This window comes from Microtus oregoni, unplaced genomic scaffold (assembly GCF_018167655.1).
Source record: "Microtus oregoni isolate MIOR12 unplaced genomic scaffold, Mior012 000018F_ref0000195, whole genome shotgun sequence".
NCBI classification, from domain to species: Eukaryota; Metazoa; Chordata; class Mammalia; order Rodentia; family Cricetidae; genus Microtus; species Microtus oregoni.
In genome coordinates, this window is record NW_024543077.1 from 6,091,874 (window position 1) to 6,113,748 (window position 21,875).

Genomic DNA, 21,875 nt, shown 5'->3' on the forward strand with positions numbered 1-21,875 from the left:
TGTTTTCCCATAGTACACAAACAGCTAACACGGATATGAGAAGACGACATATGTGTGTGTGCCTATCTGTATCTATAAAATCAGCTGGTGATCTCCAGTCCCACTCCAGGATACCGACTCTGGCTTCCCTCAGCATTTACACCCTCCCCGGCGCGCTCCTGGCCAGCCTGCAAATTGCCCAGGCTGGAAAATACATAGCTGCTTTCCACAGCCCACGGGGGAGCCCTCTTACCCAGGACGCCGTGCGCAGGTACTCCAAGTGCGAGCATAGTTTCCAAGTCTCTCCAGCTGTTTGCATTCGAGTTTCTCTTCGGGGCTTTCTTGGCGGCACACTGTCTGCCTCTCGGGGAAATAGCTTTCGGCTTGCAGTCCGAGTAGTGGAAGGTTGAAGGTTAATGTAGTTCTGGGATTAAAAGCACATGAATTAATACTTTGCCAATTTCCCTCCGTGCGTTAGTGAAGCCGTCCCACACTGTTCCATCTCTCCGTGCAGTTCTCCGCTCCCTCCGTGGTTTGGAGAGAAAGCCATTCTGATTGGCTTCCTGAAGACATCGTGCGCCTTCCACCTTTGCGACCACCTCCAGTCTTTCTTCTTCCCAGTTGTGTACTCGCCTTCAGTGTCTCAATAGAAACACATAATTTGAAGGATTTTTTTAAAACCACTTTTATATGATGAGTAGGTCTCATACTCAAAAATTCTTCCAACTTACAATTTATGAGTTCATAAATATTTACCATTATCTTAGTGTCTACCTGTCTATGCTTATTTTTGTTTGCTGTTTTTCGTTTGAGACAGGGTTTCTCTGTAGCTTTAGAGCCTGTCCTGGAACTAGGGCTTGTAGACCAGGTTGACCTCGAACTCACAGAGATCCTCCTGTCTCTGCCTCCAGAGTGCGGGATTAAAGGTGTGTGCCACCATGGCCCGGCATTGTTTGCTAATTTTTGGAAACATTTATTTGTTTTCATTTTAATGTCTGTTTTGTTTGCTAATGTTACCATAGTACACAGAACACGCTTCAGGTCCAGTGAGGATATGCCTGATAATATCTATGCATATCTCTGACTGGTTGACTATTTTTTGCCTAGGTTCCAGAATTACGATTTATACGCTGTATTTTTATGTGGGTTTTTTTTCTTATATTTTGAGATTATTTACATCATTTCTTCCTTCCCTCCCTGCCCCGCCAAAACTCTCTCATACGCCTTCCCATGTGCTTTTTCAAGTTCATAGCTTTTTTCCATTAATTGTTATGACATGTATGTATGTGTAAACATATATATTCATAAATATGTATCTTCAGCCTGAACCATGTTACTTGCATGTATGTTTTCAGAGCTGACCATTTGGTATCGGATGACCAGTGAGTGTTCTCTTCCCTGGGAAGAACCATTTTTCCCACTTTCCCGTCATCCTCTCTGTAGAGTTGAGACGTCAGGGTCCACTCTGGCATATGTATCGATGTCATCCTTGTTCAGCTCCATGTTTGGCAGCCATGTTTGTGAGACTTTATGAATGCCGTATCTGTTTATATTCAATATTCCATGGTTACAAAGATGTGAATTTTTTATTTAAAAAAGCTACCCCGTTTGCAACTCCCTTTCCAAATGTGCGGGATGCTGTCAATATCATACACACATCACAAATTTGGAAATCAATGTGTTTATCATCCATGTATCCTACTTTAAATCCCTTCTCCTTCCCCGCTCTTCTGCCTCCTCTCCCTTCCCAAGCCCACTCCACCAGCACAGTGCTGAGGACCGAGCTCAGGGCGTTAGGCCAGCCCTGTACCACTGAGCCAAATAGTTTACACAATTACTCTATCAAAAGAGCCTCATTCATTGCAAGAAACACAGGCAATGGGTGTGGGTGTGAGTGAGTAAGTGAGTGAGTGTGTGTGTGTGTTTCAGTCAAATATATCCACATTAACAAAATCCTATTTCTTATTTCCATATAGGATTTCACTGGAGAGAAGAACCTAAAATGTCTGCCTTTAGAGGTAGAAAAACCCAATTTTACAATAAGGTTGGAATGTCACCTAGAATGTTTCTACAAAAACCTGAGAGACATCTTCAGTCACGTTTTTTTATATGTGGGCTTTTTTTAGAATTGTATAAGTCGTTTATAAAGAAGTCATTTGGTCAGTCTATGCGCACCCTTTTCCAGTTTTCATTCCCGCTGCAGCTGTGTTTCACTTGTGATTGACAGTGAGTTGAACTGATCAAGGACTCCTCCATACTAATGTCTAGCATCTCTAGACGCTGAGAGCACACTGCTTCTTCCCTTGGTGAGTGTTGGAACTGTGGTGGACCTGCTGGGTGACTTCCGAGCAGAAGCCGGGGATCTGTGGTCACCAGGACGGATAAATGACTGGCATCACCAAAGCGCCTGACTGCTCTCTTTCTTGCAGAAGAGATTAAGCTCACTGAGGATGAAGGCACATTTTTTTTTTTAACCGAGTCTGATCTGTGGGTAACTGAAACAGATAATGAAAATACATAGTTCCACTTTCGGCCTTTCTTCTCCCGTGTCCTGATTCTACATTATTTTCTTCTTCCCCAGTTTATACAATCATGACGCACTTCTTTGTGGGCTGGAGAAAGGGGAAGAAGGATCGTGGGAAATGGACAGTCAGGTCTCAGGGCAAGAGGAGAGCCTTCAGCATCTCCTAGGCAACCCGTGATGATGAGTTTCCCAGCACAAGTCCCCTCACTTTTCCTCCTGGACAACCCAGTACGAAAACAAAGCGTATTTGATTCCATACTGGGTCGAGAATGACACCGACAGCCGTGGGGAACCACATTAAAGAATAATCAGGTACAGCCATGACTCTCTGAAACCTGAACAGAGACTCCATCCCACTCACCGCCCTCCAGACCTGACTCACCCACTTTACTAGCTGCCAACACGTCATCTCCCCTTGGATGTCAGGCCCGACAGGCCCCAGGTGAGCTCATTCCCTTCCTCCACAAACCGGTTTTCCTTCTCACTTCCTGGTATGAACCAGAGCTGCAACAATAATCCCAGCCAGTCAGCCCTTCAACCGACAGGCCTCCTCCCACCTCTCTCTCTTTTCCCACCCGCATGGTCCTGGGGAGAGGGAAGGAACTTGAGTCTCCTTTCTGCCCTGCCCATTACCGAGGGTAAGCCTCTGACATCAGGTGCAGGCCGAGTCCCTGTGAGTCAGAATGCCTCATGATTACTGTTCAAAATGCAGACATCCAGCCGAACCTCTGCCTGCTGATTCCAGGGTTGGTCGAGGACTCGGCATTTTTAAATTAGAGCTCCAGAGGACTTTTCAAACCACCTGGAAGGGATCAGTGCTAAGGAACTGACTCAGGCAGTCCCACGGCGAAGGAGCAGGTAAGTTAGTCACCCAGGCAGAAACACACAAGAGACTGGAGAAAGAAAAATGGAGTCCCACCCCCGTGACTTAGGCTCAGAGGCAGACAGTAGCCTAGACGGCGTGCAAAGGTTCCATATGCTGAAATCACATTCGGGTCTGTTCGTGGATAGCTTTTGCCAGAAAGGTCGTGAAAGACCTTGTCCCCTTAAAGGAAGACCTACCAAATAGTCCTGCGAGGGGCTAGCTCTGAAAGGGGGTAACCAAATGGCAATCCACGGCCAGCAGAGGGTGGTTGACTTCCAATACCATTAGATTATAAAAAGACCAAAAAGACAGTAGGGAGGCTGGAGGAGCTCAGAGAAGTGGCTGAGTTAGGCAGAATGTGCTTGGCTGTGAAGCCATTCTAGCTACTGTGAACTCGTGGTTTAAGACAGACATCCTGACTTAGAGGCATCATCAGCTCGAGGGCACTGACTGTTTCTTCACCTTTACCGTGCTGTAAAGACATCAGTGCCCAGTGGAACATTCAGTTTGGGGATTCTGCTCTTGCCCTGGCTAAAGCATTGTGTAGACTGTCTTGATACTCCCTCCTGGTGCGGTGACAGGCAGGAAAGCACGGGCATATGTTAACCACGGGATTACCAAGCTTCATGCCAGGAGCTCAGAGCCACAGTTATTTGGCTGAGGCGGTCAGTAGCTCAGGTGTATTAAAGACACTCTTGTCTTAATCTTCTTTCCAGCCTCGTGTGGGTTTATTGGAATGGACCCTGAGGATCAGCCAAGGAGCATTTGGACAATCAGACGCTCACAAAACGATCAGAAAGGCGAGGAAAATCAGCTCTAAGTCTAAAAATAATCGCCATGAGTGCCTACTGATTTAGCTGTGGTCAGAAAACAGAAAAAGAGAACCCTCGCTCAAGCTGGTCAGAGCTCCTTCGAAGCTGATATTTAAGAGTTTCCAACCCAAGTTAAAATACTTCAACATTATACTGCAAGCATATTCATTTTATAATAAAATATTGAGATACATTAAAAATCGATCTAATGGGCCAGTTGTGGTGGTGCACTCCTTTAATCCCAGCACTCAAGAGGTAGAGGCAGGCTGTTCTCTGAGTTCGAGGCCAACCTAGTCTACACACCTAGTTCCAAGACAGCCAGAGCTACACAGAAAAACCTTGTCTCAAAAAGCAAAAATCAGGAGCTGGAGAGATGGCTCAGTAGTTAAGAGCACTGGCTGCTCTTCCAGAGGATCTGGGTTCAATTCCCAGCACCCATCTGGCAGCTCACAACTGTCTATAACTCCTTTTCCAAAGTATCCAACACCCTTACACAGATATACATGTAGGCAAAACACCAATGTAGATAAAATACAAATAAATAAATTACTAAAACAATCGGACAAAATACCCCCCAAACAAAAATCTATCTAATAGGATCTAATATCCCATCATCTATTTTTTTTAAATATTTATTTATTTATTTATTATGTATACAATATTCTGTCTGTGTGTATGCCTGCAGGCCAGCGGAGGGCACCAGACCTCATTCCAGATGGTTGTGAGCCACCATGTGGTTGCCGGGAATTGAACTCAGGACCTTTGGAAGAGCAGGCAATGCTCTTAACCACTGAGCCATCTCTCCAGCCCCCCCCATCATCTATTTTTAATGCATGAACAAACTGCTCTTTAACCAGAGGTTTCTCTTTCCTTTCTCTTCTTCAGCTCATATTCTGTTCTATTTCCATCAAAGAATTTGACTCTGTTCTATATTTTAATTCTTGACACCCTTTGTATTATCTTAAGTACCATAATAAAAGTCTATAAATTGAAATTATACCATGTTTAGTCCTTGTGACTATAGGGCTCTGCTTAAAAGTCTTCTAGGGGCCAGGTGAGCTGGTGCACACCTAACTCCAGCACTGGGGAGGCAGAGGCAGGCAGATCTCTGTGAGTTCGAGGCCAGCCTGGTCTACAGTGAGAGATCCAGAACAGCCAGGGCTATGTAAAGAGACTGTAACTCAAAACACAATTTAAAATAAGATTGTTCTAGGGTCTCAGGAGCTGTGGCTTAGTGAGCACAGGGCTTGTAGGACAGGAGTGAGAACCTGGGTTTGGATCCACGACACCCATGCTAGCATCCACTCAAGAAGTCTTTGTACAAAGGCTATGCTGTAAAACAATAAAGACACGGTTGAAATAGTATTGCACTCTTCGTAGAAAGAGGTGGGATGTTTAATATACGCCAGTTTGTCAGATTTGCGATGTTTAGTGGCCTAATTAGTCACCTTTAAATTACTAAACATTATTTATCTACACAATGCAGACGGAGACTCCTTGTTTGTTCCCGGCCGCTCAGACCTGAAATAATTACACAGAAACTATATTAATTAAAACACTCTTTGACCAATCACTTAAGAGTATTGCTAGTTAGCGCTTATATATTAAATTAACCCATTTCCATTATTTTATATTTTACCACAAGGCTCCTGGTTAACCAGTAAGGTTCTGTCCAGGAAGCGGCCTGTGTCTTTCCCCTCTAATGGCTACATGGCTTCTCCCTGACTCCACCAACTCTCTGTACATCATCTCTTCCAGCCTGGTTATATTCTGTTAAGCCATTGGCCAAAAGCAGCATCTTTATTAACTGTAGGCCCATATTTCTATATGGTATGGCAGCCAGGCTCTGAAACCACAGTTCCCCACCTGAGGTGGTCATGTAATTTTTTAGACAGGCTGTCGCTAACGTAACACAGGGTCAGGATGTTGTTTTGCTCCTTTTTTTGGTAATTTGGAGGATGCCTGAATAGAGATGCTAATTTAAGCCTACATGACTGAGCTAGCATACTGACCAGGAAGATGTGATAGAGAAGACACGGGTAGACGTGGACATGACAAAAAGCCATTCACCTGGTTACCCAGGAAACAGAATGCTAGTGAATTTCCCCTTCAGTTTATGGTTTGGTATAAAAGCTGTTTAGAGAAAAAATGAGAAAAATTTCTCAGGACGTGAACTCAGGATTTCATGAGGGATCACAGAGAGTCTCCCTCCCAATAAAGTCATGTGAATTGTGTCTTTATTCCCATGCCTCCACACCAGTCAAGAGAGAGATAGCTTATGTTGGGGTCTGGTCAAGAGAAATAATTTAGGGTCTGGGCTGCCACTGGACCCCAATACTAACCAATAAAAGCAACACATATACAGAAGGACTTCCCACGCCAACGTAAGAATACATATCAGAAGTCTTAATAGAAAAGGTAATGAGGTTTTTGTAAAGCACTTAGTTTTCCCCAACCCATAAAGGAAGTGATGAACAAGCGGTGTTAAGACATATAGTCTGTTAAAATACAACACCTTTTCATGATAAAGGTCTTGGAGAATTCAGGGACACAAGGAACATACCTAAACATAATGAAGGCAATATACAGCAAGCCAACAGCCAACTTCAAACTAAATGGAGAGAAACTCAAAGCAATTCCACTGAAATCAGGAACAAGACAAGGTTGTCCACTCTCTCCATATCTATTCAATATAGTATTTGAGGTTATAGCTAGAGCAATAAGACACCAAAAGGAGATCAAGGAAATACAAATCAGAAGAGAAGTCAAACTCTCACTATTTGCTGATGATATGATAGCTTACATAAGTGACCCCAAATAATCTACCAAGGAACTCCTACAACTCATAAACATATTCAGTAATGCAGCAGAATACAAGATTAACTCAAAAAAATCAGTAGCCCTCCTTAACACAGATGATAAATGGGCTGAGAAAGAAATCAGAGAAATATCACCCTTCACAATAGCCACAAATAACATAAAATATCCTTGGGTAACTCTAACCAAAAAGTAGAAGACCTGTATGACAAGAACTTTAAACATTTGAAGAAAGAAATTGAAGAAGACATCAGAAAATGGAAAGATCTCCCATGCTCTTGGGTAGGTAGAATTAACATAGTAAAAATGGCAATCTTACCAAAAGCAATCTACAGATTCAATGTAATTCCCATCAAAATCCCAGAAAAATCTTCCTAACTCAAAAGAACAATATTCAACTTATATGGAAAAGCAAAAAAACCCAGGATAGCCAAAACAATTCTGTACAATAAAAGAACTTCTGGAGGCCTCACAATCCCTGACTTCAAACTCTACTACACAACTATAGTAATAAAAACAGCCAGGTACTGGTACAAAAACAGACAAAAGGACCAATGGGATCAAACAAAGACCCAGATATTAATCCACACACCTACAAACACCTGAGTTTTGACAAAGAAGCAAAAAATATCAAATGGAAAAAGAAAGCATATTCAACAAATGGGGCTGGAACAACTGGATATCAGCATGTAAAAGAATACAAATAGATCCATATCTATCTCCATGAACAACACTCAAGTCTAAATGGATCAAAGATCTCAACATAAAACCAAACACACTGAACCTCATAGAAGAGAAAGTGGGAAGTACACTTGAACGCATTAGCACAGGAGACCACTTCCTAAATATAACCCCAGCAGCACAGACACTGAGAGAAACAATTAATAAATGGGACCTCCTGAAACTGAGAAGCTTCTGTAAAGCAAAGGACACGGTCAATAAGACAAAACGGCAGCCTACAGAATAAGAAAAGATCTTTACTAACCCCACATCGGACAGAAGGCTGATCTCTGAAATACATAAAAAACTCAAGAAACTGGTCATCAAAAGAACAAATAATCCAATAAAATAATGGGGTACAGACATAGAGAACTCTCGACAGAGGAATCTAAAATGACTGAAAGACACTTAAGGAAATGTTCAACATCCTTAATCATCAGAAAAATACAAATTAAAACAACTCTGAGATTCTATCTTAAACCTGTCAGAATGGCCAAGATCAAAAACACTGATGACAACTTATGCTGGAGAAGATGTGGGGGAAAGGGAACACTCTGCATTGCTGGTGGGAGTGCAAATTGGTACATCTGCTTTGGAAACCAGTATGGCAATTTCTCAGAAAATTAGGAAACAACCTTCCTCAAGACCAAACAATGCCACTTTTGGGTATATACACAAATGATGTTCAATCATACCACAAGGACATGTGCTCAGCTATGTTCATAGCAGCATTATTTATCATAGCCAGAACCTGGAAACAACATAAATGCCCCTCGACTGAAGAATGGATAAGGAAAATGTGGTACCTTTACACAATGGAGAACTACACAGTGGAAAAAATAATGACATCTTGAAATCTGCAGGCAAGTGGATGGAGCTAGAAAACATCATACTGAGTGAGGTAACCCGGACTCAGGAAGACAAATATAATATGTACTCACACATAAGTGGTTTTTAGACATAAAGCGAAGAAAATCCAGTCTACAATTCACAACCCCATACAACCTAGAGAACTCAGTGGACCCTAAGAGAGACATACATGGGTCTAATCTACATGGAAGTAGAAAAAGACAAGATCTCCTGAGTAAATTGGGAGTGTAACGATCATAGGAGAGGGTAGAAGGGGAGGGGAGCAGAGAAAAATATATAGCTTAATAAAAACAACGGAAAACATTTTATTTCTAAGGTACCATAAAAATTGGTTTCATTATGATATTTTAAAAATGCACTTTAGACATAAAGGACGTTGAGCTTATAATCCATGTTCCTAGAGAAGCTAAATAAGGTGAATCCAAAGACAAACACATAGGCATCCTCAGGAATATTAACCTTCATCAGGCGATGAAAGGAGACAGAGACAGAGACCCACACGGGAGCACCGGACAGAAATCTCAAGGTCCAAATCAGGAGCAGAAGGAGACGGAGCACGAGCAAGGAACTCAGGACCACGAGGGGTGCACCCACACACTAAGACAATGGGGATGTTCTATTGGGATCTCACCAAGGCCAGCTGGCCTAGGTCTGAAAAAGCATGGGATAAATCCGGACTAGCTGAACATAGCGGACAATGAGGAATACTGAGAATTCAAGAACAATTGCAGTGGGTTTTTGATCCTACTGCACGTACTGGCTTTGTGGGAGCCTAGGCAGTTTGAATGCTCACCTTACGAGACCTGGATAGAGGTGGGCAGTCCTTGGGCTTCCCACAGGTCAGGGAACCCTGATTGCTCTTCGAGCAGATGAGGGAGGGGGACTTGATCGGGGGAGGGGGAGGGAAATGGGAAGCGGTTGTGAGGACGAGGCAGAAATCCTTAATAAATAAATAAATTTAAAAAAAAAGGGAAAAAAATAAAAATGCACTTTAAATTAAGTCATCTTTGTGTAACAAAAATAAAGAGCCTACATCAAAATAAAAAGCAACAGCTTAAAAAAAAAAAAAGATACAGTCTGTCAGAGGGCCCTCAGATGGAGCTGACCTGAAAGTCTCCTTCCTGAAACCAGCTTTCATGGCCCCATGAAGCTGGCACCATGCAAGCTTCCAAAGGAGAGAAGCAACCAACCAGCTATGATAGCTGTCAACCACAACAACAGTCAGCATGGCACAACAACCCTAAGGGTGAAATAGTGGCGCACATATCCTGTGTATAACCAGCAGCTCCATAATTGGACATCAGACCTGCCCAACAAGAGAAAAATCATGCCTGCTACTGGAAACCTAGCCAGCTACCCAGGTCGTGGAGGGTGACCTGTACCACTGCTTTCCCAAACCAGCACAATCCCTAACTACACTCGAAGTGCAGTCCTCACCCCCATCAAGGAAACTTCTCTTTGCAGCAAATGGAGACCATACAGAAAAGCACAACCAATCAAAATACAGGGTTGGAGAGCCCAAGCCCAGTGGATATATCTACAAAATAATTCTTGCACCTAAAGCTCAGGGAACCTTGCAGAAAAGGGGACAGAATGAAGTTTGCTATGAGACCGTGTCTCTCTGTAAAGTCTCACCAGCATGACTGCCTAACCATGGGCTGAACAAGAACAGCAATAGACAAGCCGAAGTAGGTGAGAGAAAGACCACAAACTCTCCGTCCTGCACAAATAACTACAGGCAACTAAGGAGCGTGGGGAGTGGGAGAAACTGTTTTCCCCAGGGAAGAGAACACCAGTTGGTTATCCAATGCCAAATCGTCAGCTATGAAAACTACACACACGGAACATCATACAATCTTATCAGGCTATATTTGAGAATATATGTACAAACACTTATATGCATGGAGCAACAATTAATGGAAGAGGTTATGAATTTGAAAAAGCAAGAAGAGGGATACAGGAGGGTACTGAGGAAAAATGGAATGGGAAAATCATGGTAGTTATAATCTTGAAAATAAAAGAAATATTTTTAAACATAGTCTGTCTTTATATCCATGAAAACAATTATTCCTTTCCCAGCCTCAAGTACAAACTGAGGTGTCAGTGTAACGCAAACTTGTTTTACTTTTTATTGTTGAATGTTTCAAACATATGCAAAAATAGCCTAGTATAATGAACTCCATGTAACTTCCACCATGCAAGTAGTATTGTTTCATCCATATTCCCCATTCTACTCCCTTCCTCTCACTGGATGACTTTAAAAGAAATCCCATGTAATTTTATCCTTATTATTATAGTACATAGCTCTTCAAAGAATGGCTTTTTAAAAATCGTAGCCAAAATGTCATTATCACACTTAAAAAGTTAACAGTGTGAATCTGTTTTTAAAGAACGGGTCTCTCTGTGTAGCCCAGGTTACAGTTTATGGCTGTTCACAGGCATGCTCCCACTACTAATCACTCCGTCCTGACCTTCAGTGATGTAATCAGTCGTGATGTCAAACACCTGGGCTCAAACGAGCCTCCTACCTCAGCCTCCCAGTCATATACAACCGTAGACATGTGGTACAGGCGGTTTATTTTTAAACACATCAGAATTTGTACATCAGAAGGAATTTTCTCTTCAAAAAAACTATTTTTAAAGATTTTAGTCAATATTATGTGCATAAGGGTTTGCCTCCATGTATGTATTTGATGCCTGAAGAGGTCAGAGGAGGGCATCAGGTCCTCTGGAACGGGAGTTATAGATGGTTTATAAACGATCATGTGGGTGCTGGGAACCAAACCCAGGTCCTCTGCAAGACCGACAAACGCTCTGAGCTACTTAACCATCTCTCCAGCCCTCAAAGATCATCTTAAAAATCATCTTAAAAGTCAGCCTTGTCAAAATAAACCTCAGGGTTACTTTCAGGACTTTAAGCATTCCAAATCACGCGCTCCCTCACTCTTCATGGATAGATGTAGTTTGAAAACAGTCGTGAAGACTTCAGTGAACAGCGGGAGCAATCAGACTGGGCAGCAGAGGTTTGTTTGGGGAGCGACAGGCACACAGAGGCGCCAGCTGTATCCCGAGAGGGGTCAAGCTGTAAAGCAGGTGAGAAATCAGTCACCCATTCACCGGCCAGAGACAGCCAGCCAGCAGGCAAGCCTGCAGCAGGAAGACTGCTCCCACACCCCCACATCGATCGGACCCTGCGCCCCCAAACCCACCCAGCTACGTGACCTTTGAGAATCTCTGAAACACAGACTGTAGCTGCACAGAGCGGACCAAGAGGTGAGCGATCAGTCAATGGCAGGAGACACTAGCGTGAGAAAGAGTTCTGCCGCCTGGAAGCAGAAGCAGGACCGGAACTAAGGAGAAGGCGAGCAGCAGCGAAGAGGGCCAACCACAGCGTGGATGCTGTTATGCTTAATCTCTGCCGTAAATGCCAGCGATTCCCACGCACTTCCGGGATTATTTTGCACTTCAGGCCTTCACGCTTTTGCAATCTCTGTTCTCTGGGGTTAGAATATACCTAGTCCCATTGGGTCAGAACCACTGAGAGAATCTCCAGTCATCCTTCAAGAACATGAGTAAATACTACTACGTTCCTCTCTCTTTGGCATAATCCACTACCAACCCCCAGTTACACTTTGTAAGTATCTGTTTTAATCTTGATGATGGCTTTTTGTCATCCATATGTATGATGCATGCATGCATGTATGTATGTATGTGTGTATGTATGTATCCTCAAATAGAGATGTAACTTAACTTTTGTGTCTTTGGTACTAAAATAATGACTTTGCACACAGTGGGTCTTCAGAAATCCATGTGCTTAATGCACTTGTGTGTGTGTTTGCTTAACTGTGGACAAAGACTAAAAGCAGGTGTAAAAGCAACATCCTCCTTTGTATTCCAGAACTCATTGCTCAGCATGTTGTGATACAAATAAAAAGTGATATAAACTGGGGTATAACTCACTTGGTAGAATGCTTGCCTGGCATGCTCCAGGCCCTGGCTTGGGGTGCACACCTGCAACCTCAGCCCTCAAGAGCTTGAGGCAGAAGGGTCAGAAGTTCAAGGTCATGCTTGGCTACGTGAGACCTCTGTCTCAAAAAAGAAAAGAAAAGAAAAAAGAATACAACACCTTAAAGAAATTGTCTGTTTATTGCGTAGATGAGATCGATAATCTTCACATGGCTTGGGCCCTAAAATGTTCTCACAAGATAGCAATATAGCCATAGGCTCTAAACAGAGAATGAACCAAAGGCAGGCAACCTGGCGGCAATGCAGCTCTTGCAAACACAGTCCCTGGAAGGTCCACATCTGTGAAACAGAAAGTTCTGGAACAGATTCGCCCAAGGAAATGCTGATAACTTTTTCAAATCCATTGGGGGAGGGGGATATCATTTTACTTTTCTTCTCAGAACTAAGTTGACAAATGAATGCATTAGGTAGAAATTGAAACTGTCTTCCAAGTTATCTGTGTCCACATTCTTCTCAAAGTAAACCCCGAAATCACCTACTCAAGGGAAACAGATGGCTGACTGTCAAGTTCATTGTTTGAAATGATGAAAATATGAAACAATCAGACTAGTAGTCACAGCAATCCTTGTTGGGATGTTCATAGACTGCTCTTCCTTTCCCACCTTTGTTCCCACAGTGAAAGCAAAAGATAAACAAACAGCAGCAAAGACCACCGGCTCCAACAGAACCGGCCAGCACAGCCCTTGAGCAGGCAGGAAGCTGCGGAGTCTCCCTGCTCTAAGCCGGTGGCGTGTGCCACGTCTAGCACCTGCGGCAGAATCCCGGGGTGACTGGTGAAGGAGTCCGCGGGAAGCTATGTGGGTAGACAGGAGAGAGCCGGCTGTAAAAGAACAACTGTACCCGATGTCACCAGCTGCTGGCTGGACCTGGATTATTTTATTGAGATCATGAAGACTTCTGAGCCCCCAATGGCTCGTGGTGTATTTTCAAAGTAGTTCTTTTTTCTTTATAATCAGCAGTCTGCAGAAACTTTTAGAGTTCTTCTCTTAGGTGGTTTTAAAGAATCTATTACACCATGTTTGCATGGAAATAACTTGATTTGGATGGAGAGGAAACAGGACCGAAGCTGTTGAGCAGCAGGTTCGTTGGGTTGTAATGGCTGCATTGCATAACCTGGGCAAGGAATCTCATGACATAGAAGATTGTTATAGCAACCTGGAAATCCAGCTAGACCACCCAAGGGCTTCCAAGAGCACTTCAGCGTCTGCATTATAGGAATCTTTTCTCTGACCTGTTACACACGGGCTTGACCATCTCTCAATCGGGAAGCATGGAAAATAAATTAGAACATTTCTATACTAGGTTTATAAAGGGAATTTATTTTCCATTTATTTATTTCAATATTTTTGTTTTTTTTGAAACAGGGTTTCTCTGTGTAGCTCTGGCTATCCTGGAACTTGCTCTGTAGATCAGGTTGGCCTCAAATTCACAGGAATCTACCTACCTCTGTCTCCCAAATGCTGGGACTAAAGGTATGAACTGCCATACCTGGCTGAAATTTATTATTTTTAAGTGAATCTGAAATTATATCTTAAAAGTGATTCATGTACACAAAGTATGGAAAACAAAAATAATAAAACACAAACACTAGTACTATTTTTTATTGTGCTAAAATTATTACTTTTAACAAAGGACATCTAAAACAGCCGAAACAATCAAGTAAAGGAGTATGCGTGGAGATATTACCCCACTGACTTTATAAACATGTCACAGTGTAATACTGGCATATAAACACATAAAAATCAAAAAACACAATAGAGAACCCAGAAATAAACAACACACACAACTCTAGCCAAACGGTTTTCACAAAGATACCAAGAACACACGTGCAGGAAAAAACAGTTTCTTCTATATCTGCTGCGAGAAAAATAGGATGTCCACATGGGAAAGAATTCAATCACACGCGTGTCTTTCATTGTAGTGAGCCGGACAGGATCGCCATTACAAGATGGCGCCGACATCCTGTCTTGTTGGAAATAAACAACTCCATATTTGGCTATGCCTTTGAGAGCTGCAGGTCCCCCGCTTCCCATATGCACCCAATGAGGTCTGGTGTCAGCTGTTGGTGGCAGCCAATCACAGGGCGACCCGTGTGCCATTTCCCTATTTAAGCAGCTGCCTAAGAGCCCTTCCCCACTTCGCTTCATGCTCTCCCTGCCCTTCCCTTCCTGCCCCTTGTTTTCCTGCCCCTCTTGTTTCATGCTCCCCATCAATCAAGGACACTCCAGTAAAGCGTGTTCTGAGTAGAATCCTCATGTGGTGGTTGTTCTTTCTCGCTGGTCGAGAGGTCCGCCACATTTCATCACACATAAAAATCATCCTAAAATGGATTAAAGGCTTAAATATGAGGCTGAAGTCTAAATCCACCTGAAGAAAACAGAGGAAATGCTTCATGATGCTAACTATGCAAAGGTTTTTAAATTTTTTTATTGCATTAATTTTATGTGTGTGCACACATTTGTGCATGTGTGTGCACGTGTGTGTTCCTATGCCACAGAGGACAAGTGGCTAGAGTCGGCTCTCTCCTCCCACCGTGCGGGTGGGAGATACCAAGCTCGGATCGTAAGGCTTGGCAGCAAGCATCTTTACCCAACAGCCACCTCCCTGGTCTAAATGTTTAAATAAGACAAAAGCACATAGGACAAAGCCCAAAATTGACAAATGGGATTACATCAAACTAAAGTCTTCTGCACGGCAAGGGAAATATCTAACAGAGTGAAGGAAGCCTAAGGAATAGAGGAAAATATTTGCAAACTGCACCTGATGCACGACAGTAAAAGGGGACCTTAACTGAACAGACACTTCCCGAAAGGAGGCAAGCGCATGAAAATGTGGGCATCAGCACCGCTAACCGTCAGGGAGATGCGCATCCCGGCTACAGCGGCATTTCTAAAGGAAACAGCAACACGCGTGCTGAGCTGGCAGAGAAGGGGGGTTCTTTGGCGCCATTAGTGACGTGTGCAACAATCCGACTGCCAGGGATCTGTCCACAGGGGTGAAGTCAGCATCTTCAGGAGACGTCTGCACTCCCTCTGCCTGTAACTACTCACAGGGAACAAGTGCTTCCGACTGAAACAGAAAGCAATGTGTGAATGCGCAAGAGAGGACCCTTTGGCCGTTGGTAAAGCGTAAACTCCTGTAACTTGCTGGAAAATGGATGAGCCTGGGAAAAATTATATGAAGAACAGTAAGCCAGGCACAGAAAAGGTAAGGACCACATGCTCTCCCTATGCAGGAAACTGAAAGCATGGGTCACAGAAGACAGTGGAGGGCAGGGAGGTGTGGGATGGAGAGAAAATTATTGCTAAGTTTTGCTGGCCAACATCCCATCTCCGGACCCAGTGAGAGACCTTTTCTGAAGGAACAGGGGGAGATATGTAAAACAACACATCTGATTGTCTCCCTCGGGACAGGCACACCCACCACAGCCACACATACGTGGACTTTCACAACACACACGTGTAGGCAGAGGCTGCTTGTTTGTTTCCAGCCACGCAGACCCGAAATGATAACACAGAAACTATTCATTACAACACTGCTTGGCCAATAGCTTAGGCATATTCCTGGCTAACTCTCACATCTTAAATTGACCCATTTCTATTCATCTGTGTATCTGTGTATCTGGTGGTTGTGGCCTACCAGTAAGGTTCTGTTAGTGTCTATCCAGCATCTGACTCCTGAGGCAGCTACAAGGCTTTTCCCTGACTCTGCCTACTCTCTCTCTCTCTCTCTCTCTCTCTCTCTCTCTCTCTCCCCATCTCTGCTCAGATTCTCCACCTAGCTTTACTCTGTTAAGCCACTGGCCGAAAGCAGCTTCTTTATTCACAGTATACGGAGGGGAATCCCGCAGCTTCTGTATTCACAGTATAAATCCCACATCACACACATATTTAAGAATTTGGACTGATAGACATTTAAAACACTTTAAACAAACTGTCAATATATACTATTTGTTAATTGTTAATATATATTAATATTTGACTGTGAAAACCAATGTACTGAATTGGAAGTTTTTTCCAAAGGTTTTATTATTACTTGCTGGATCCAAATTTGCTTGTGTAAGTTTTAAAACCATTCATTGTTGCTACTGCTTTCTAGCTAATCATGAACTCCATTTACATTAATAATGTAAACTTCTACATGCAGACCTGTCCATGACCATGTGCTTCGCCGGAGGAGGCAGCCACGAGAAGGATGAGAGAGAGTTCCTCACCCTCTCTACTTCTCTCAAGGACATACACAAGAATATAGAATCGATTCTGAGAGATTAATAGTCATACATTGCCCAAGGCACACTGCAGCCTGGTTTGAACTGCTTAGCTCTTTCTACATAAATCCTACTTTAAGAAAAACAGTTGCACCAAGACATTGATTACTTTCTACAAAACAAGATTTTGTTTCGTTATGGTTTTCCTTGTGATAGGGACTCACTCTGTAGCCTAGACCGGCACTGAACTCAGCAATCTTCCTGCCTCAGCTTCAAAACAACTTTTCTTAATAACAATAAACAAACAAAAAGTCCTTTTTAACTTCAAACTTATAGTATGATAGCAGGGTTGACACAGTTGCCTTGGTGACTGCTTTGTCTCAGTATCTACTGCTATTGTCTGCTATGTCTACCATTTATCTGTGTGCTGTGTGTGTGTATGTGCTTGTGTGTGAATGTGTAGAGATTCTTTTTCACATTTGGGAAACCTAACATTAATACAATATTATATGAATACACTGTCCATATTAAAATTACCAATTTCCCAATTGATGATTGGTATGTGTGAACCAGTGATTAGTGTATCTGCATGTTTAAGAACATGAGGTCAGAGGCAGAGATCAAGGAGGTCAGAGGCAGAGGTCAGGAGGTCAGAGGCAGAGGTCAGGAGGTCAGAGGCAGAGGTCAGGCATCTTCTTCAACTGCTTTTCATCTTTCTCTTTTCTTGGGACAGGGCCTGTCACAGACCCTGGACTCAGACTCACCAATGGGCTACGCTTTCTGGTGGAGGAGTTTCAAGGCTCACTTCTATCTCCACCTACTCACAGCCCAGGGGTTACACATGTGCCCAGTCAGGTAAAGCTTTGATATGTGTTGTAGAGATGCAAACTCAAGTCCTCACGCAAGGCAAGCACTTTACCAACCGAGTGTAGGAAAAGGGCTGCTTGTTGGTTCCCAGCTGCCAGGCTAGCTTGGAGCCGAAATAATCACATAGAAACTATATTAATTAAATGATTGCTTGGCCCATTGGCTCTAGCTTCTTATTTGCTAACTCTTACATCTTAATTTAACCCATTTCTATTAATCTGTGTATCACTACATGGCTGTGGCTTACCAGCTAAAGTTCTGACTGGCATCTGTCTCCATGATATGTCTCTGACTCCGCCCATCTTTCTCCCAGTATTCAGTTTAGTTTTCCCTGCCTAGCTAAGTCCTGCCCTGCTATAGATCCAAAGCAGTTTCTTTATTCATTAATAGTAATCATAGCATACAGAGGGAAATCCCACATCACCTGAGCCATCTCTTCAGTGCCCCCAAACTGTTCCTTATAGAAAACTTACCCCTGTTCCAAACCCCAGCTCAGCACACTCATTGAATGGATGTCACGTTGCACACCTGGGATTCCTGCCCTTGGAGAACAGAAGCAACACAGCCAGGAGCTCAGATGGCCACTGACAAAGGAGCAGATTCAGAAGGTGCTTGCTCCCAGCCTGACGATTGAGTTCCATCCCCAGACCCACACGGTGGAAAGAGAGAACCAACGGCCGAAAGTGTCCTCTGATATCCATGCGTGTTTTATGTCCACTCTTGAATGAATGAATGTGTGTGTAGTGTACCCATATTCACATACACACTAAATAAGTGGTCATTTTAAAATAAAAGCTCAGAATCATCCACCGCATTTAGTTAAGAAATCTGTGAATCTGCTTCAGTTTTGAAAATTGCTCAGACTGTTTCAACATTAACATTATTTTAGAATAAAGTCCATTTGTTTTTATACACTATCCTCCGATGTGGATTTCTTTGTGCTTTCTCATTACTAGAGCGACATTTATGTTCTGGGCAAGAATACTGACTAAGTGATGATGGTACCTGCTGTGCCGGGGGAACACGCTGAGAGCTTCCTCATCCGTGAGATGATCCTGACCACTGAACTGAGGTGATGCCCATTAGGAAAACAAGATAAATTGCTGGTGACAAAAAAAAATAGATAAAATTTCATAGTTACTTTTGTCAGTGGTGTGAATATTAAATGTTTGTGTTTAATGACACAAAACAGAACATATCAAGCGAGGAAATCCACACTCCCTGATAGTAAATGCCTAGGACCCAGAAGAGAAACATCACTTGCTTATGACCAAATGAACTGCATGGTCTCATGAAAATATCTTTGGTTTGTCTTGTGTATACTCTCTGCAACACATTTTACATACTTCCAAAACTTGTATGTACATGCCCGAAATATTAGCCCCATTTTGCACAAAAGGAAACTAAGGCAAAATAACTCAGTGGCTCCAGGTTTCATAGGTTATAACTGAACCCAGATTTTCCTGCTTGTCAAACTTCTGCTTATTCTAACATAGTGTGTACAATTAAATTAAAACCTGTCTCCATGTGCTGTGTTATTAATTACCATAAAGTTGTAGTGGTGAATTGTTTACTTTTGGACAGTATTTTCTCATGTAACTCAGGCTGATCTGGAATTCTAATGGAGTCCAGCTGACATGGAACTTGGAATCCTTCTGCCTCAGACTTCAGAGGGCTGGGATGATAGGCATGTGCTACCAGGACTGGCTGAAACCGTATTTTAAAATAGGCACTGGAATGGGTACACATTAACAGTGTTCACACACACATATACACACACATATAACCCTATTACCTATGCGTCTGTGTTTCTGTGGTTAGACAGATATCTGCATCTATCTCTATACTTCCGTCCTTCTTTTTTTTTTTGATTTTTCGAGACAGGGTTTCCGTCCTTCTTGAATATTGGCTCTCTCTCATGCTCACCCTCTGCCTCTCTCATCCTAATCTCGTTCCTTTCTATGTATTCTCGACCTTTAGAAGGTAGTCATATTTCCCCCTATGTCAACTGAATCCTGTAGATTCATCTCAGTCTTAAAGGACTGGTCTTGAACCTTAGCCTGTCCTGGTCCTCGCTTGACAGCCCAGGCTGGCCTCGAACTCACAGAGCTTCACCTGCCTCTACCTCCCGAGTGCTGGGATTAAAGGCGTGCGCCATCACCGTCTGGCCCACTAGTTACCACTTTTATCAACGCTTTGGGTGGCAAGAACTGAAAGTAATCCCAAACTGCAGAGAGCTCCAAAACTAAGAAAGCCTCATGAAAATGAAAAGTTCCAACAAGATCGAAATGAGTGGATGAGAACTGAAAATGCTTTGTGAGATTCCTGTAGTAGAATCACTCATGGAAGAAACACAAGGATATACTTTATACAACACGCAGTGTATAAAAAAAGGAATAGAAAGAACAGAGGATTAGGGAAAGTCCCACCCTAAATATGCATTAAAAAGCAGCATAACAGGAATACGTATAATTTTGTTACATATCAGCAAGGTAAAATTTACCATGAGACCCACCGTCCTTTGTTCGCCCACTGGTTTGGTCTTAGTTATGTTTACCTTTTTACATTGAAAGTATATTCATTTTAAAGAAACCCTGGAAGATGCCTGTTTGTACATATTTTACAAACTGATTGGAAGTCCCGGGGAAAGGCAACCAAAACTTTTGAAGAATGTATAATCTTATCTACAAGGACAACTTAAGAATCTGAGCTTCTGAGTATATTCTGTCTTCCAGAACTAACAAAACAGACTAAAAATCTTCCATACAAGCCACAGAAATCCACACGAAATCAAAGATTATTTTGCCATTGAGACAACAGACATAATCTGCAGCGACAGATCAACACGAACAACACAGCCTTCTAAGCGTTCTGTTACTACTTTTAAATTTTGTATCCACTGAAAGGAGGTAACATTACCCGAGTACTAATGCCTTTCAATACTGAGCATTTTATTCCATGATGCTCGCTGGAAGAGAACAAAGAGCTGCTTCGAGCATTCGGGTCAGATGTGCTGTGGAAAGCTGTCCTCTGAGCACAGCCTGGCCATGGTCACCTGCGTCAGAGCAATCAATGACCCACAGGAAAGCCCCCCAAGATCAGTCCTGTTGCTGCCCCCCATGGGAGGGATGGGGAATATCCTTAGGCCTTCATCTGACCTACTCTCCCAGATGTATGTAATTCTACCCAGATGCTCTTGGTCTTGGGAAGTGCCAGCATGTATAGAGATCAAATGTTAGCTGAAGGTGGCTTCTATTTTTGCAGCTATGAGGAAGTCAGCAAGCATGCTATGTGCAATATTTTGGTGATGCAAGCTATTTGAAGGTCACCCATAAATAACCAAACTCTTATCCATGCTCCAGTAATAACAATAAACCCGTTGGGTCACCAAACTGGACTTGGGAGGAATCACTCCTTTGGTCTGTCACTGGTGCTCCAAATATAGACATTTATTTATGTCTACCCAGGAAAAGCCAACAAAACAAACTGGAAAACATTTAATTACATAATCTCTTGTTCCATTCCTTACATCTAATAAATAATCATTCTGGTGGATGGGGGATAGAATAATTTGAAGGTACTGAGATTTCATAGGCAGCCAGTTTAAACAGACATTAAAATGAGACTATGGTCCCTTACAGTACATAGTAAGTCCTTTTACATTGTGCGTGGGCGTGCGTGTGTGCATATGTGTGAATTTGTGTGTAGAGAAGTTGATGCTGGTGTCTTCCTCAATCTCTCTCTATTTGTTAACAAATGGTCTCTTACTGAACACAGCCTGTCGATTCCAGCTGATCTAGCTAGTTATCTTGTCTATGAATTCCCTGTCTCTGACTCCCCAGTGCTGGGATTACAGGCAGCTGCTGTATCTGCCTGGCTCTCATGAGGTATCTGAACTCTGGCAGTTTTTGCATGAGTTCTAATTGGTCTTACTAATAAAAACCCAGAGCAAGCAATCAGGAAAAATGCTGAAAGATCAGAGAGAGAAAGGAGCAAGCCACAGCCAACTCTTACCTTACTAAATCCTCAGCAAAAAAAGGGTATGAACCCTGTCTCCTCCTGCCGTATATTCCTGCCCAGCCATACAGACCTCCAGAGCTCTATGGTTAACTAGTGGCTAGCTCTGCCCTCTGAGCTTCAGGCAAGCTTTATCTGTTAGAGCACAAACAAAATATCACCACAGGCAGT

At 42.9% G+C, this 21,875-nt stretch overlaps 1 non-coding gene across 1 annotated transcript; it reads left to right on the forward strand.

Moving 5' to 3' along the window:
* Positions 1-12,405: 12,405 nt before the first annotated feature.
* Positions 12,406-12,529, forward strand: LOC121459181. The gene has a single exon (XR_005975935.1). It is a non-coding gene; the product is annotated as a small nucleolar RNA SNORA40 (small nucleolar RNA).
* Positions 12,530-21,875: the final 9,346 nt, after the last annotated feature.